This window comes from Chiloscyllium punctatum, chromosome 4 (genome assembly GCF_047496795.1).
Source record: "Chiloscyllium punctatum isolate Juve2018m chromosome 4, sChiPun1.3, whole genome shotgun sequence".
NCBI classification, from domain to species: Eukaryota; Metazoa; Chordata; class Chondrichthyes; order Orectolobiformes; family Hemiscylliidae; genus Chiloscyllium; species Chiloscyllium punctatum.
In genome coordinates, this window is record NC_092742.1 from 85,482,805 (window position 1) to 85,499,919 (window position 17,115).

The following is a 17,115-nucleotide window of genomic DNA, read 5'->3' on the forward strand; positions in this document are numbered from 1 at the left end:
CTAATTTTAGTTACAGTGAAGCTCAGAGGGAGATGGAAAGAGAGAATATCGATTCATATATGATGGCATTGATACATCTCGCTAAACTTTATTAGAGCTTTTTTGTGGCATAAAGGATCCCACAATGAAAGTAAATCTACTGAGAGAGCAGAAACTTACTTTCAAGAAGCATTTGATATGTAGAAACTCAGAAGTTATTAATCACCAGCTGTACCATATGAGTCAAAAAATGCATGATACTTTGCAGTCAAGCAACAACAACATAATGGCAAAAAAGGAGAAATATTTGCAGAAGGGGAACTAGAAAAATTAAGGCCAGAGGACAGGATGTAAATATTTCAGAGCAAAGAAAGCATGTCCAATGGGGGAAAATATTGTTCTAACCTTTGTATCTGTATTTTTAGCAAGAATCAAAACAATCAAATAACAATGGCTGCTGGAGAAATATTAGCAGATGGTTCTGGCAAATCAATCTACACCCTAGAATAGGTTGGCATCATCAAAACTAAAAGGTCATAAATGTTTTGTTATTGTATTAATGCTGGCTACAAAAGATGAGAGTCAAGTAAATGGGAAGTTTCAGACAGGCACTGGCGTTTTGTGCAACATTATATGTTTCACACACCTGTGCAGAGTGGCTCAAGATGGTGACCCAAAAATTAAGCTTCTACATTAAAGCTGAGACAATATGGTGGAATGACATTCAAATGAAGAGGACAAATGAAGCCAAAAGAGACAATGTAATGGGAAGAATGATAATCTGCAATTCCAGATAGAAGTGATCAAGCAAAACCAATTTATCTTAGCAGAAGTAAGTCTAAAGTTTGAATTAGTAACAGTTGACATGCCAGCAGAGATATACAAAGTTGTGCATGCTGATAAGCCATTGACAGCTGAACAGATCCTAAGAAGATTTCAAATGGTTTTATAGGTCTATGTCTTTCTGAAAACTTGCTGATTGATAACAATAACAGGAGGAAAGCCTTAGAGTTGGACTGGTCAGTGGGCTGGAATTTAATCTAGAAATGTGTAAAGTGATAATTTTGAGAAGTCTAATATGGCAATGGAATACATGTTGAATGGCAGGACTTTACAGAATTTCTTTCCACCACTTTATGCACTCCATTTGAATTTGAACACGGGATAGTGTGTTTGAGCTGTGGAAGGAAATTCTTCCCTGCAACTGCCAATTCAAATATAGCAAGTATATCATCTAGGTATGAGAAACATGTGAGCAGTAGAAGGTTAGGGGTCAAATCATTGCAAATATATTTTATGGAATTAAAATCAGGAAGTCACATCCATGTGTTCCGGATTGTTGGCAGTAACAAGAATGTTAAGCTGGCTTTTACAGTTCAGTAAGAGTCCAATTAAATTTTCTGACTTTTAGAATTGTTATACTGTGCAGTAATCACTATGTCACACTGCTGTCAAATGTACAATGCTTAATGGTCAACATGGCTGGAAATTCTTCCAGGACTGTCCCTTCAGTAAAGAAGTCTTAATCAAGTGGAAGGCCTTGCAGAAAATGCCCATCACGACCCAAGTATTTCTGAACTTTTGAAACTGGCATTAATTTGTTTTGGCAGTCATGCTGAATTGTAACTTGAGCACGATTTTGCTTTGTTAAATTATTCATTTCAAAATAGCACCCAAAGCAATTTTATGAAAATAATAAGCTACCTGAGGAAACAACAGACATGCAATTGCTGCTTTACAGTAACAATATCAACCATGTCTTAGTTGGTAGCATCTTTCTTTTGAGTCACAAGATTGCAGGTTCAAGTCCCACTCTTGAACACAAATAAAAATCAAGGCTGTCTCCAATGAAGCACTGAGTAAATGTTACATTGTTGGAGTGTCATTTTTCAGATGAATTGTTAAACCAAGGTTCCATTTGAGTGCCTGGTTTAAAAACACCGGCAGGGAGTTGTATCTGCTGTCTTGGCCAATAATTAACTCTCAATCACAATCAGAAAAAAATGCAAATTATCCAGTCAAATTATCTCATTGTTTGTTTGAGTTTGCTGTGTGCAAATTGGCTGCTATATTTCCTCAATGGTTTGAGTGACTACAATTCAAATTACTTTACTTACTTTAACATACAGACATACATAAGAATATAAGAATTGAATGAGTAGGCCACTCAACCTGTCTAACCTGCTCCATAAGATCACGTCTGATCTGATTACTCCACATTCCCATTTACGCATGACTTTTCACCACATAGATTGTTTATTAACAATCTACCCTGCCTTAAAAACTTCAAAGATTCTGCTTGCACTACCTTTTAAAGAGGAAAGTTCCAAAGATTTATGACCCCCCACTTTGAGAAAGAGATTTTCTCTCATTAGCAAGTTTTGAGAAGATTTGTAGCTCAGGTTGAGGTTGTGGATATAATACTGATGTTACTTGGTATTGTGACAAAACATCTGAAAATGAACCTTCCAGCTCAATGAGCAAACTTACATCCACTTTCTCTCATCTCCCTCTTAAAAAGCCAACCACTTATTTTTAAACAGTCATCCCATTTTGAGAGTCTCCCAAACATCTTTTTCACATGTAAGATCCTAAAAGATCTTGGCAGATTCCATGTTTCAACTCAAGTAACCTCTTCCTCTTTTGAACTCCAGTGAATACAAACCTAGCCTGCCCACCCTACCTCATAAGAGATTAGGTACCTTCCAGGCATCGTTCTTGTAAATCCTATGTAAACTGCTGCAATGTAGTTCTATCTTTCCCTAAAAGAGATGGATATAGTACACAGTACTCCTCATATGGCCTCACCGATGAAGCATATTTTCCCTACTTTTATATACAATTCCCCTCACATTGAACAATAACAATATTAGCTTCCCTGATAGTCCCTAGATAAATAAACTTTTCAGGTTCATGACTGAGACACCCAGATTCTTTCAGAGCTCTAAAACCTTTTTTTTTGGTTAAGATGCTTCTTTTGAATGCTTCCTGCCAATATGGGCAACTTCACATTTTCCCTGCAATAAAATATTTGAAAGCTTCTGCGATTAAATCTTCCTTTCTTTATTAGCAAAGCTATTAGCAGTATTATTATTGGGCAAATCTTCATCGTTATTTCTGATATATGCATACATACAATTAAAAATGGAAATCTAAAAGTGTTGTCAGAGATCTAATGCTTTTCCATTGGATGCACTATTAAAGTCCTTGCCAGTAGTCTCTGAAATGACCATGATGACATGTACTGCAGTTTCTATTTCTAGCTCTCTCTCCCTTACCATTTGTGTCCAAAGTGTTCTCTCTGTTATTAAGTTAGCTCTTGTAATATGAACACTGAGATGGAGTTTCTTTCTAAGAACAAGTAAACTGAGCAACTGATTGTCTTTCACCAGCTGAGAGAAATTCCTGGCCGATGCATACTTTAAATAGAACACATATGACATAATAGAGTATGATTCACTGGAGCTTGTGGGAGATCAGTGTTACATTGCTAGTCATCCATTACCAAAGAAGGAATCAGGAGTTACTGTCTTCCACAACTGTTTATTTTCACTTCATAACTCAATACAAACTCCAATCTTCTCTCTCCCCTTCAGACCAATTGCCCTTACTGGGGAAAACCAACCCTTATATATTTTTAATCCACCTGTTCAGATGTACTATGACATTCCTCTGAAGAGGTGGCACTTGAAACCATAATAAAATAAGACCATAAGATGTAGGAGCAGCAATAGACTATTCGGTCATCAAATCTGCTGTGCCATTCAATGAGATCATGTCTGATCCTGATAATCCTCAACTCCACTTGCTTACCTATTTCCAAATAACCCTCCTGTAGTCTGCCTAAGGCCTTCTATAGCTTGAGGAAAACCTCCCTCGTTTTACAATCTTTGGTTCCATTTGCCTTCCCTATTACCTACTGAATTTGGATGTTAACCTTTTGTGACTAATAGATGTGGACTCCCAAATTTATCTGTTCTGTAGTTTTCTGCAGTCTTTATCTATTTAAATAATATTCACCATCTCTATTCCACCTGCCAAAGTGCATATCCTCATATTTCTTCACATTATATTCCATCTGCAAAGCTTTGGCCCATTCACTTTATCTGTCTATATCCATCTGCGGACTCTGTCATCCTCACCACTTGCCTTTCTCACCTATTTTTGTGTCATCTGCAAACTGGGCTATAACACATTCACCATAGGCTTTGGGCCAAACGTGAGATAATTAGATTAGAATAGATGGATGTCTGATGACCAGCATGGATATGATGGGCTAAAGAGCCTCTTTCCTTACAGTAAAACCGTTATGATTCTATAACTTGAAGCTCAGGCCAACTGACAAAGAACCGCTGTGCCACAAGAGCGGCAAAACCACTTGAATATAACACACCAGTTAACATTTGCTGCTTTCTATTATCTCTGGAACATGTCCCAGCTCATAGTGCAGTGGGTACTTTCCTACCTTTGAACCAGGAACACAGTTTCAAATTCATCCTGATCCACAGGTGTATAATAACATTTCCAATTAGTTTGATGAGAAAATAGCTGTCAAGGCTCTTTCACAAGGAAACCATCATATGCAACATTGTCAATCGGTAGCCCATGAACGTGGATGTCAATTGCTGCATGTCATTACCCTATTTTGGATGATGAAATGCAGTTAACAGTTGTGAAGGAAGATTTAAGCAAGTCAATGTGCTTCACTTTTTCATTTACTGTAGTCCAGAGATTAATGTCCCAAACCATGTAATGCATTCTCAAATCATTTTTGAACACAAGTCTTAATTCCTTTATTTTAAATGGGTTAATATTTCAACAAAATAATGAACAAGTAACTGTCTTATGCATACTGATTCCAAACAAATTCCTGGGCTGATGTTGAAATTAAAACCCGAACAGTAAACATGTAGAACAACTACCATTACTTTTTCCAACCTGTGATAACCTTTTCTATTTATTCCACACTGTACTTTTGTATCACTGGTGAAGTATGGAGAATTGAATCAGTATTAATTATTCATGATTTTATATACTCCCTCAGTAGGAGAAACGGTTCTCACTTATATTCATAGCTAAAGGAAATTAATATTACTGGCTAATATAATTTAGTTTATGCTGACATGGAGGAGAAATGGTAATTATATTTAATTGTATTTAGTCGGTGCCTATGTCTGCACGACAAATGCAAAGTTAAAAGAAACAAATAGCCTTGACTTTGTTTTGAACAGAAATTGCAAATATAATAAAGTGGTATGCCTCAGAGACCCTAATTCAATGAGGTCTAACTTCACTCAGATATGATTTGCCTGCCTTCAGTATTCTTCAGTGTTCCCTGCTGGTATCTCCATGTGCAAAGTCATCTTTAGACAAAAAAGCCTGTGGCTTGAATCAATTTCAATCCCAATTTAAATGAATGTGTTTGGAGTCATACCGTGGGGCCCACAGGCTACATGCGCTTCATTTCCCTGCAGACCGTTATCCATTACATTTCCTCTTGGATTTGATAAACATTTGTGATTGACGTTGCAGCAGAAATTAGTTTGCATGAAAGGGATGGAACTCTGCAAATTCTTTCCTGGCAGAATAATGAAGGTCTTGAACGCTTTTTAACATAGGCCATGATTTTTTTACTTTTATTTGTAATGTGGGGTCCAGCAATTTAGGTGGCAACCAACCCTTGATGTCCCACTGCCAAGAGAAGTCAACTGATGAAATGCGAATCAGTTCATCAAGAACTGACAAGAAGTTTAAGGCAAGTTTCTTAACCTATTGAAGGCCTCAATTCTGGGCCACCAGATTCTCCGAGCCAATCGGAACCCTACAGCTTCTGGGTCCTAAAGAAAGTTGGTTGAGGCCTGATCCTTGTTGGTGATAACACTGCCCAACCATCAACACTGAATGCCACACATGCCATAAGAAAAGCCATTTTTCAAACGTTTGCAGCAATAGGTGATGTTAACCTCCTGCTAGAAAATTTCAGAATACAATTTTTCAGTCTGCAACCTTCTAAGAAGTTGATGTAAAGTAGAGACATTCTTCTTGGTGAAATAATTTCAGCAATGGGAAGCAACTCAGGAAAATCTATTAAGAGTAAAGTCTTGATTAGGTCATGTTCATATTCATGTTCAAAGTTCAGAAATTGTTATTCTCCAAGAAGGCCAATAGCAATTCACAGATGAACCTCATCACCTTCTCAAGGGTAGTTAGGGGAATGGATAATAATCCTTACCATTATCCAGCAATGCACACTTCCTGGGAAATTAATAAAAAGGAAGCAACCAAACTTTCCTTCAGTAAAGATAAAGGAAACCAAACCACAGAACGTCCAGAGACAGAGAAGGCCTTGTTGGTTATGAAAATGAAACTTGAGCAGGTTAAAAATTAAACAAAAATTGCCACAGTCTAAATGCCTTAAAAGGACTACTGACCTAAAAGCCTACCTATTAGCAGCTACATTGTACAATCAAGCCTTAGAAACTGTAAAAGAAAAGGTCAGAGCAGATTTCCAGAAATCCTCTACACGCACAGCCAATTTTCTTATAAAACTGACAACAAAAAGGCTCGTCATTGGAGAGAAATGTATCTTTCATAAAAATACTTGGATCCACAAAATCATTACCTGTAGCGGGGGATAAGACAATAAATTGATTATGATTAAATATTAAGGTTAAATGAGAGGCTGGAAAAGAACTTGGTGATGATGTGGAATAAGGGTTAATTATATTCTTATTCCAAGAATAGTTACTAAGCATTAGCAAACAGAGCTATGACATAGCGATGTCAGATCACATGGAATCATAAGCTAGGTCTCTGCAGTTGAAGAAGCATCTCTTCCCTTTCCATACCTTGTAAATAGTTTTGTTAATAAAGTTTATTAAGATTTATTCATAAGTGTATGGAATCTTGGGATTGCCATTGATAAGCAACCTAACTGGACAATACTGTGGTTACAAGAGCAGATCAGAGTTCTGACTGAAGTTTACTCTGGGACAGAGTTCCTATCCCTTGGCACCATAATCAGGAGTAAGTGCACTCACATTTGTTCACCTTGCAGCTACCTAAGCCAATTGACAGTCTGACAGCTTTTGAGGCAGCACTTCTAAGAATTGTTATCCAATCAATAGACTGGCAGCTCTCTGGTGCCTGCAGTGCCAACTGGAGTAATGGCCCAGATTTCAGGTTATGGATGCAGTCTCGGTGGTTTCAGGTCTGGATACATGATATTGACCACTCCCACATGAGCAAAATCACAGGGACAGTGGGCTGAGGTCCTTAAGTTGCTATTAATAGGCCACTTCAGGGCTTCAACTGGCCTATGGGGAAGCAGACAACCTCACACTTCTCCCACTGCTTGCAAAATTGTAGTCTGGTGGGGACAAATAGGCAGGCATAGTGCTGAGAGGCAGCATTGTTAACCATGAGTCACTATAACACCCATATCTGTCATGCTTTTGTACTTAATACTTTTATTTATGACGCCTCAATTCACCTTCCCACCCCCCACGACGACTACCACCAAAAGATATTGAGGTTCAGACACTAGAGAATGTATTCATTTCTCAAATGTTACTTTAAATTAAATTTTAAGTTTTGAATTTTTGTTACTGTCCCTTAAAAGCCAGCCCCTCAGTTACTGAGTTAATTTGACTTTCAAGTTAATTTGTTTTCAAAAGAGTATAAAAGACACACTTGAAATGCAGGGGCTAAATAAATAAAAATTGATTTCTTGTCTTTTCCCTCAGCAACAGGAGTTTTATAATGTACATCAGCTGTATCCCTATCTCCACGAGCCTGCCGTTGGTCTAGTGCTGCAGGCCATCCAACTGGGCCTCCTATCATGGGAGCCACCCACGTTTATTAATTGAATGGCAAACTGCCCACCTCCTGGAAGATTCCCATTGTCAGCTTTCCCCTTGCCCTGATGGCAATAGGCACAATTACTCAATTTTTTCTGAATGTATAGATCCCACTCACAGTCTTAACCAGAAACTAATAAACAGGAAAAACAAGAAAATTAAAAACAATGTTAGTTTTGAATTGTGTGGAGAAAGCAAAGGGGGGGGGGGGGGGGGGAGGGGGAAGAAAGATAGGAGAAAGAGAAACCTTTGAGGCAGAATAAATATAACAAAAAGCTTTTTTTCTTACTTTTCACACCAATTCAGAGAGTGAAACTACACGTAAAATTAAATTTCCAGTGAAACTTTAAATTAACCTCTCTCATAACTCCTGAAACTCTAGCAGGCAAGATCTCAATCCATTTCCTATATTTAAGGTCCAACACGGGCTATTCTCCTTCCCTGAATAAGATGAGTTACTTTCATGTCAGTGAGTCTCAATTGCACTACAGGAGACATCTGAGCCGCTCAGTTTCTGTCAATTCCCATCAAAGCTCTAATTGAAATTGTATTACGTGAATTAAAATACTCCAGAACTATTTATGGACCAGCAATTGAATTTCAAACTTACACCACTGATCATGACACAAGATGGCCCACGTTTGATGACTATGCTGAAGCCCTGTTTTATTTCAGGTGTTCAGCATTTGCTGATTTTTAAAAAAATTTGGTATATGGGTGATGATTAATTGATATCTCCAATATTTTTTAAAAAGCTTCAAAATGATCATTAAAGTCAAGGACGTTGGAAGTTGTCTTAACTTTTTCACGCAGAGGGTGGTACATGTATAGAATGAGCTGCCAGAGGATGTGGTGGAGGCTGATCCAAATGCCTCTTAAATGTTGCAATTGTATGGGTATATGAAAAGGAAGGGTTTGGAGGGATATTGGCCGGGTGCTGGCAGGCGGGACTAGATTGGGTTGGGATATCTGGTCGGCATGGACGGGTTGGACCAAAGGGTCTGTTTCCATGCTGTACATCTCTATGACTCTAAATGAAACCAGTTGCTCACAAAAGCTTTCTTCTAAGAGAAAAGAGGATCAAATGAGGTCAATGTCATGTAGTGTTACATAGTGCTTACAACACAGAAACAGGCTATTTGACCTAGCAAGTTCCTCCTTCTGAGGCAATTCTTAGAAAACACATTCACAGACATTATCCACTCATGTGAGGTCATTAAACCTTTTCCTGCACTGTATGCAGCTATGTGGAGCTATCCTCCACTGCCTTTAGCCATATCTCTCTTAGCTTTACCAATATTTTCCGATCATCACCACTTCGTTCACAAAAACGTCCATTAAAAACCAGTGAGTGCTACTCTCTCCTATAGTCAGTTATCATTGTTTGTTACACAGCACTATTCCCAGGGGTGGCAAAACCACCAGCAGTCACAGTGCATCTTATTCTCTTTTGGAGGTGCAGGCCAACTTTACGCTGTATAGGTTAACTTTATGCAATACCAGAAAGTAACCATACTTGACCCCCCCTGCTGGTTGCATGCCAAAATCAGTAGAAGGAACAACCAACACAAAATTCTCCACAATTGCCTGATGAAGGAGTGGCACTCCAAAAGCTAGTGCTTCCAAACGAACCTGTTGGACTGTAACCTGGTGTTGTGTGATTTTTAACTTTGTTGACCACAGTCCAACAGCAGTACCTCCAAGTCATTGGATTTATCAACAGCCTGAATTTCATTTGATAATTGTGTATCATGATTTCCCTGCATAGGTTGGGAGTTAACCAATTTAAGCCCCTTTAAGTTTAATGTTTGTTGATTGGAGGTAAGAGTATTTAGGTTGACAGCTTGTTTATCTCAGCTGTAAATGTGAGTATTCAGGATGTAGATTTACTGCAGGTGTAATTTGAGTATTTAAATGTAATTGTATGAGTACATAGAAGTGTGTATATATTGCAGCTTAAGTAGGAATATTTTGATTGCAGACTTGTTCAAAGCAGATGTCGATAAGTCTGTTAGATATCAGTAATGTAAGATCAGCACCAGGAGGCAGTCTTATATCACTTAAGTTTTAATCACTGGTGTTGCAATCAATGCCAGGTGGACTTTTATGAAAACTGGAAATGTTGCAACAAATAATTGCACCAGAATGTTTTACAGAACAAACTAACTTCAAAAGTAAAAGAGAAATTTTACCTTCAATCTATAATTCTGCTATTTATTAGCACTTGATAGTTTCTGATGTCTTACCAAGAACCGTTTCAGATACTGGAAGAGGCTATGCAAAGTGTGGAACATCCACTTGCCTGAATTTTAATGTTCAGATGCATTCACAGCAGAGTGGGGAGTAGGATCTGGAAACCAGAAGTATGTGAACACATTTATCTGTGGCTTTTTAAAGACAACCACAATATTAACTAATTTATTAGTGTCAGCAGGAATGATAACACTCATCACGCTGCAATTTTAACTCCATTATTTACAGAGATGCTCTTAAATGTTGTAAAAGGTAATGGTCTTGAAGGAGTTAGTGTTCATGTTGTACTGAGCTTCACCTATTGTGTTTATAGTCTGTGGGTAGAGATAAGGAATTCTATTACAATCTTTACTGAGGGAGCCATATATTAATTTGCATGCATATTCAGATGTATTTTGCACAACTCCTGAGTGAACTATCTCAAACATTAATCTGAATCCCAAAATGGCAGAGCCACATAGTTCTACCAGGGTAGTAACAAATGGTGACCTCTGACACAGATTTAAATTCCATGCAGAAACCCCCACAACAAGGAGAGGATTGATGAAGACAAGTGAGTTCACCTCTTTAAGAGTCTGGCAGCAACTGAAACATGACACTGATGGCTGGAGACCCTGCAGCAGTGTGGAAGAAGCAATTGGCTGAGTTCAGCACTCCAAATACAAAACTTCATCAAGAAGTTGATAAGAGGTGAAAGGGAAAGGGTGTGGGCTAGGGAAGGAGAAGAATGTCTTCGAAAAAAACAGAGGCCTTAGAGTCCTAGAACTGTACAGCATGGAAACAGACTTCAGTCCAACTCATCCATGCCGACCGGATATCCTAAATTAACCTTCTACCATTTGCCAGCATTTGGCCCATATCCCTCTAAATTCTTTCTATTCATATACCCATCCAGATGCCTTAATGAAGGAGTCCTTGTAGGGAGCAAGAGAAGGCTGCCAGAATAAAATTAGGTATCCCAAAGGGAAAAGGCAGTAATTTTAAGAATGTGGCACAAAGGAAGAGGACATGTGAGCTTTTTAGGGTTATTTAAACTTTAAGACTTAAGTCAATCCCAATTATAAACTGAGTTGACAGAACAATCTAAAGTTTTACTAATCCTGATTAGTTACAAGATCCATTCTAGGTACAAAGGTTTTCACAATTTTTACTGAATTTATTCTCATAAGTAGAAAAACAATGAAAGAAAAATAATGAACATATGCCTCTTGTTGTTTTCTGCTGACTCAAGTTTTTCTTTCTTGTACAGCAAACCATTTGTTAAATCTTGATAGCCACTACCTACATGGCCAGATATCCTGACCTTGTCAATAAAGGGAAATTATGTGATCAATCCCAGACTGGCACCATGGCATATGCACAATTCACGACAGGCTCCTCCTAAAAGTGAGTCACCTAGAGATAGCACTTCATGTAGGTTGTGCTGTTTCAATGGGACAGTAGTGTACCTCTGCAACCTCTATAGAAAATCACACGATGGAAAACCACTTTAGAAAATTGCGCTGTAGAAGATTGCTAATAGAAAATTGCTGTACCTGTTCATTGGAAAGTTCACGTTATCCAAACAACATCCAGAATTTGTCAATCGTGTTATAGCTGATTCGCTTTCTAGATGAATGACCTGTATTGTCTTCTGATTTGTTAGTTAATACGCCTATAACTTTGTATGATCACTTCTTTTGTAACAGTTTGCCTGTAACAAGCTTACATCTTTACTGATGTTTGGCATCAGCAGCATAAACTAACTGCATGGAGTTGTGAATTGTGCTCTTTCCCCCATCAGTGATTTAATATCATCCCAAATGCCTTGAATATTTGTGACGGAAGTGTTCTACAACATCTATTAATATTCTTTAACTAACAGAATCCTGTGTGACTCCACAATGACTATTGATGCGTAAACAAACTAAACCTCAAATAAACCACGCAAAATATTATTAAACAAGAATTCAAGACCAGAAACGTGTTTCATAATTTTAAATTCCAAAAATAAACAAATTTAAAACGTAGCTGTTCCGTGAAGTGGGAGTCTTTTATTTTAAAACATTCTCGCCTTTGTTTACATTAACCTAAGCCATAGACGCAGCCACAAATCCATGAGTTTATTTTTGACTTGTCTATATGACTGTTCTTCCTTCCAAACATGTTTTTCAATTAACCACGCTCAATTAAAATGAAATTTCATTCCTCATTTGCTTCATCAGTTATTGAAAAAATAACTCAATCCTATAAAGAGTGAAATTTTTTTTTAAAAAGTGTTCTCCCCTACGAGAATGATTATTGAGTCATTGAGAATAGGCTCCGTGCAGCACATCTGCAACGAACAGTGACAAATCTAGGGAGAAAACCCATTACTCTGAACCACATACTGGCAGAGCTGGCAGATACCATGAAATGCCTATCAGGTCGATCAATATCAAACCACACAAAGCTGGGTCAGAGATCATACACCACTTCAGTGACGCCCCTCTTGAAATGTTGCTGGGGCTTGTGAGGAAGGGATACAGAAACTACGAAGAGAAGGAATAAGCTAGCTGGACATACCAAAGTGTGTGGTTGGAATTGAAACAAGAGATTAGAAGCAAGTACGTGATGTCATGCTTTTGCATTTAACACAGGAATTAGTTTCTTATCTATGCAAGGCAAGAAACGTGAGAGCAATAGTGCATTGCCCTTCATCCTGACATGTATATCATCCCAACACCTGACTCTGCTTTCTGAAGCCCATTTCAGCACATCACTCCTCACATCAACATTGCAGGTATACATAGTCTTTTTTGTTACTCACTTCCATCCTGATGCAATGTAATACCTCTCCCACACTTCATAACATTCAATATATATTCTCCATCCATTAATTGAAGATACTTTGTTTCTCTCACTTTAGGATCTCTTCTGTCCCTCTCTGTAGGAGAGGAAGAGAGTACCAGGGAAGAAGAGGAGCAGAGCCCTCTAGCCATCACACAGCTAACAAATACAGAGAGTATCAGTTGCTGGGGTTTGGAGGAGTTAAGGTGTACCTGGCTATTGAAGATAGGGAAAGATGGGCCTTCCAGTTACTGAGGAAGCTGGACAAAGTTGGTCCTGAGAACAAGTTTCCACTAGTAGGGTAATTTCTAACTAAGGAGTAATCACGGAAGAAGGGCTTATTCACTTAAAACTGAGATGCAAAAGGATTTATTCTTGCAGAGAGTAATGAACATCGGAATTCTCTACTGAAAAATGTGTTGCTGGAAAAGCGCAGCAGGTCAGGCAGCATCCAAGGAGCAGGAGAATCGACGTTTTGGGCATAAGGCTTTCTTCAGGAATGAGGAAGGTGTGCCAAGCAGGTTAAGTAAAAGGTAGGGAGGAGGGGTGTTGGGAATGCGATAGGTGGAAGGAGGTTAAGGTGAGGGTGATAGGCCAGAGAGGGGGTGGGGGTGGAGAGGTCGGGAAGAAGATTGCAGGTCAAGAAGGTGGTGCTGAGTCCGAGGGTTGGGACTGAGGTAAGGTGGGGGTAGGGGAAATGAGAAAGCTGGAGAAATCTGCATTCATCCTTTGTGGTTGGAGGGTTCCTGGGTGGACGATGAGACACTCTTCCTCCAGGAGTTGTGTTGCCATGGTCTGGCGATGGAGGAGGCCAAGGACCTGCATGTCCTTGGCAGAGTGGGAGGGGGAGTTAAAGTGTTCAGCCACGGGGCGGTTGGGTTGGTTGGTGCGGGTGTCCCAGAGATGTTCTCTGAAACGTTCTGCAAGTAGGTGGCCTGTCTCCCCAATGTATAGGAGGCCACATCGGGTGCAGTGGATGCAGTAAATGATGTGTGTGGAAGTGCAGGTGAATTTGTGATGGATATGGAAGGATCCCTTGGGGCCTTGGAGGGAAGTGATGGGGGAGGTGTGGACGCAAGTTTTGCATTTCTTGCGGTTGCAGGGGAATGTGTCGGGAGTGGAGGCTGGGTTGGTGGGGGGTGTGGACCTGACGAGGGAGTCACGGAGGGAGTGGTCTTTCCGGAACGCTGATAGGGGAGGGGAGGGAAATATACCCTTGGTGGTGGGGTCAGTTTGGAGATGGCGGAAATGATGAAGGATGATACGATGTATCTGGAGGTTGGTGGGGTGGTAGGTGAGGACCAGTGGGGTTCTGTCCTGGTGGCAATTGGAGAGGCGGGGTTCAAGGGCAGAGGAGTGGCAAGTGGAGGAGATGCGATGGAGTACATCGTCAACCACGTCTGAGGGGAAATTGTGGTCTTTGAAGAAGGAGGCCATCTGGGTTGTTCGGTATTGGAATCGGTCCTCCTGGGAGCAGATGCGGCGGAGGCGAAGGAATTGGGAATATGGGATGGCATTTTTACAGGGGGCAGGGTGGGAGGAGGTGTGATCTAGGTAGCTGTGGGAGTCGGTCGGTTTATAGTAAATGTCCGTGTTGAGTTGGTCACCTGAGATAGAAATGGAGGGGTCTAGGAAGGGGAGGGAGGAGTCTGAGATGGTCCAGGTAAATTTGAGGTCGGGGTAGAAGGTGTTAGTAAAGTGGATGAACTGTTCAAACTTTCTCCCCATTGGAATTCTCTACCCAAGACATCTGGGGAGCTAGATCACTGGAAGTATTTAAGGAGGATGTAAATAGATTTTTGAACTATCAAGGAATTGAGGGTTGTGAGGAACTGACATGAAAGTGGAGTTGAGGCCTGGAGCAGATCAGCAGTGATGTTACGGAATGTTGAGGCAGACTTGAGCAGAGAAATAACCTACTCTTGCTCCTTTGTTCTATCGGGTTTTTTTTATATTCCTATCTCCTTCACAAGCTCTGGAGCAGCCTCCTAGCCCACAGGGAAAGCCGAAGGATTGATTTTAAAGTTATCCATTGGGACTCTTGTTGCCCAGGACGCCTTTCTGATCAATACCTCTTGAGCTGATACCTCTGCTGCCACCTGCTCAGGCCTTAGCTTGAAGTAGGAAAGGATGACAGCAGCTGACATGAACTGCATACTTAAAAGGAGACCTGGTTACTTTCCTCCACATTCATGTTTGATATAGCAGGTTAATATCGAAACATAGGATGGTAGCAGAATTGGACAAGGCAAGTGACTCCTGTTACTTTGACTGTATCCTCCCTAGCCTGGTTTCCCCCAAGAAGTGGCTGTTTAATGCATCCCAGCATTCCAGTACTTGTAACTGTTTATGCCTTTTGAAAAGTTGGGTCAGTTAGTGGGAGGCGTTGGACATCCTCACATGCCCTACAAACTGATGCCAAGTTTTAACTACATGGATGGGTTATTTCGCCTATATGCAAGAGTCAAATTGATATGATATCAATGAGGGCTAATGCATCCAGCAATAAAGCACTTAATGTCTGTCTGCACAATTACAGTTTTTAAGTGCTCAATTCAATTGGAACAAAAAAAATTAGTCATGAGTTCATAATTTTCTCCATAGCAAAGGCAGAGTATGCTCAAGCTCACAATCCGAAGCAGGGTATAGGCACTGGGAATAAATTCAATGACAGGCTGCAGATTGCAAATTATGTGCATTGTGTGACCTAATGTTTTTCCTTTGTTTTATTAAATTGTTAGTAGCAGTCAATCAGCTTGATTTTGACCTAGTGAGATTTAGTTCTGGCAACCAAGGGATTAAAAAATTGTATTGCATTTCTGTGGATTTATTTATTGCAGAGTCCATCTAAGAGGTGGACGAAACTGCACTGATTGAGGGGTGACCCTTTGTTCTGTTAACAGTCCAACACTTTTGAATACAGGATGGAAGCTGTAATATTCTTTTATTTTCCTATGGCATAACATCACGTTTAGCATTAGGGCTAAAATGTACCCTTTTGCAGGATAGAAAGGCGGTTGGGAGTCTATTGGTGGCAAACATTAATAACAGCAACTTAACTCTATATGATAAATATAACATTAACGTAACAAAATGTCCCAAGTTCTGAGGGAACTTGACAAGTATATGTTGAGCAGACATTTCTACTAGTGAGCATGGCATTAAATTACATCTGATGAAGCAGCCAAAAGCAACTGACAATCCGGGAAATGGCTGTAAATTGGGACCTAGCAATAAAATCAACTCTCTTTCAGATCCCACACAACTAGAGATCTAATGAATGTCCTTGGGCCACAGGCATCAAATAACATAGGATCAAGTCTACTTTAGTCATTGCTGTTAACAACTATGAGAATCGCCACAGGCAATTTGTCTTTTTCCTTATCAATGATGAAGAAAAATCTAGTCTTTGCCAATCGAAGTGTGCTTCTTCTTAGAAAGAGCTTTTGTTACACTCAAGCTTCTGTTTGTTTGAGTGAGAATTGGCTGGGCTTGAAATGCAGCTGATACGTTTGACAAAATGATTACTATGTTTTTTTTTAACAGAGTCAAGGATCACAAGCATGTACAGGCCTGAGTTTAAAATTAACCGCAATTGCAAAATGTCTCAACTGAGGTAATAAGTTCAAAGTAATTCTAATCGTATATTATAAAAGACAGTAGACTTACAAGTGCTCAGTGTTGAAAAATTAATATTCTGTGTAATTGCAACAAGTACACATTTGAGTTTTAAAATGTATCCTATTAGGCATGAATCACACTCAATGAACACTGTTCCTTACATTTTGCTTAATGTGGAAAGCATTAGAAAAATGTTACAATGTAGAAAGTGATGAGGGAATCTGCTTCTGTAAAATGCCTTCAATCAGTGCTATTGTTGTTTGAAGCTAATTTCTTCCTGTTTGCAAGATTCTGGTGAAAGATGGGAAGAAACATGATAAAGGCTTGATAATAGCTTGTTAACATCAGGAATGTGTTTTGTAAACTTTTTTACAATAGAAACAATCTATGCTTTCCTTAACTTGGACACGTTTCACAGAGGGTAATGAAAGTCATAAATTGAAACTTTGGTTAGAATCTGAGGGACATGGGCTACAGAGAGAATTGGGCAACAAGTTCAGTAAGGCCCATCTCAATCTTGGCATTTGCTTGCTCCATCTTTTATCCTTTTCACAAGTGACGTGGCGAGATGCCAATTGATGGGTACTAGTGCGTG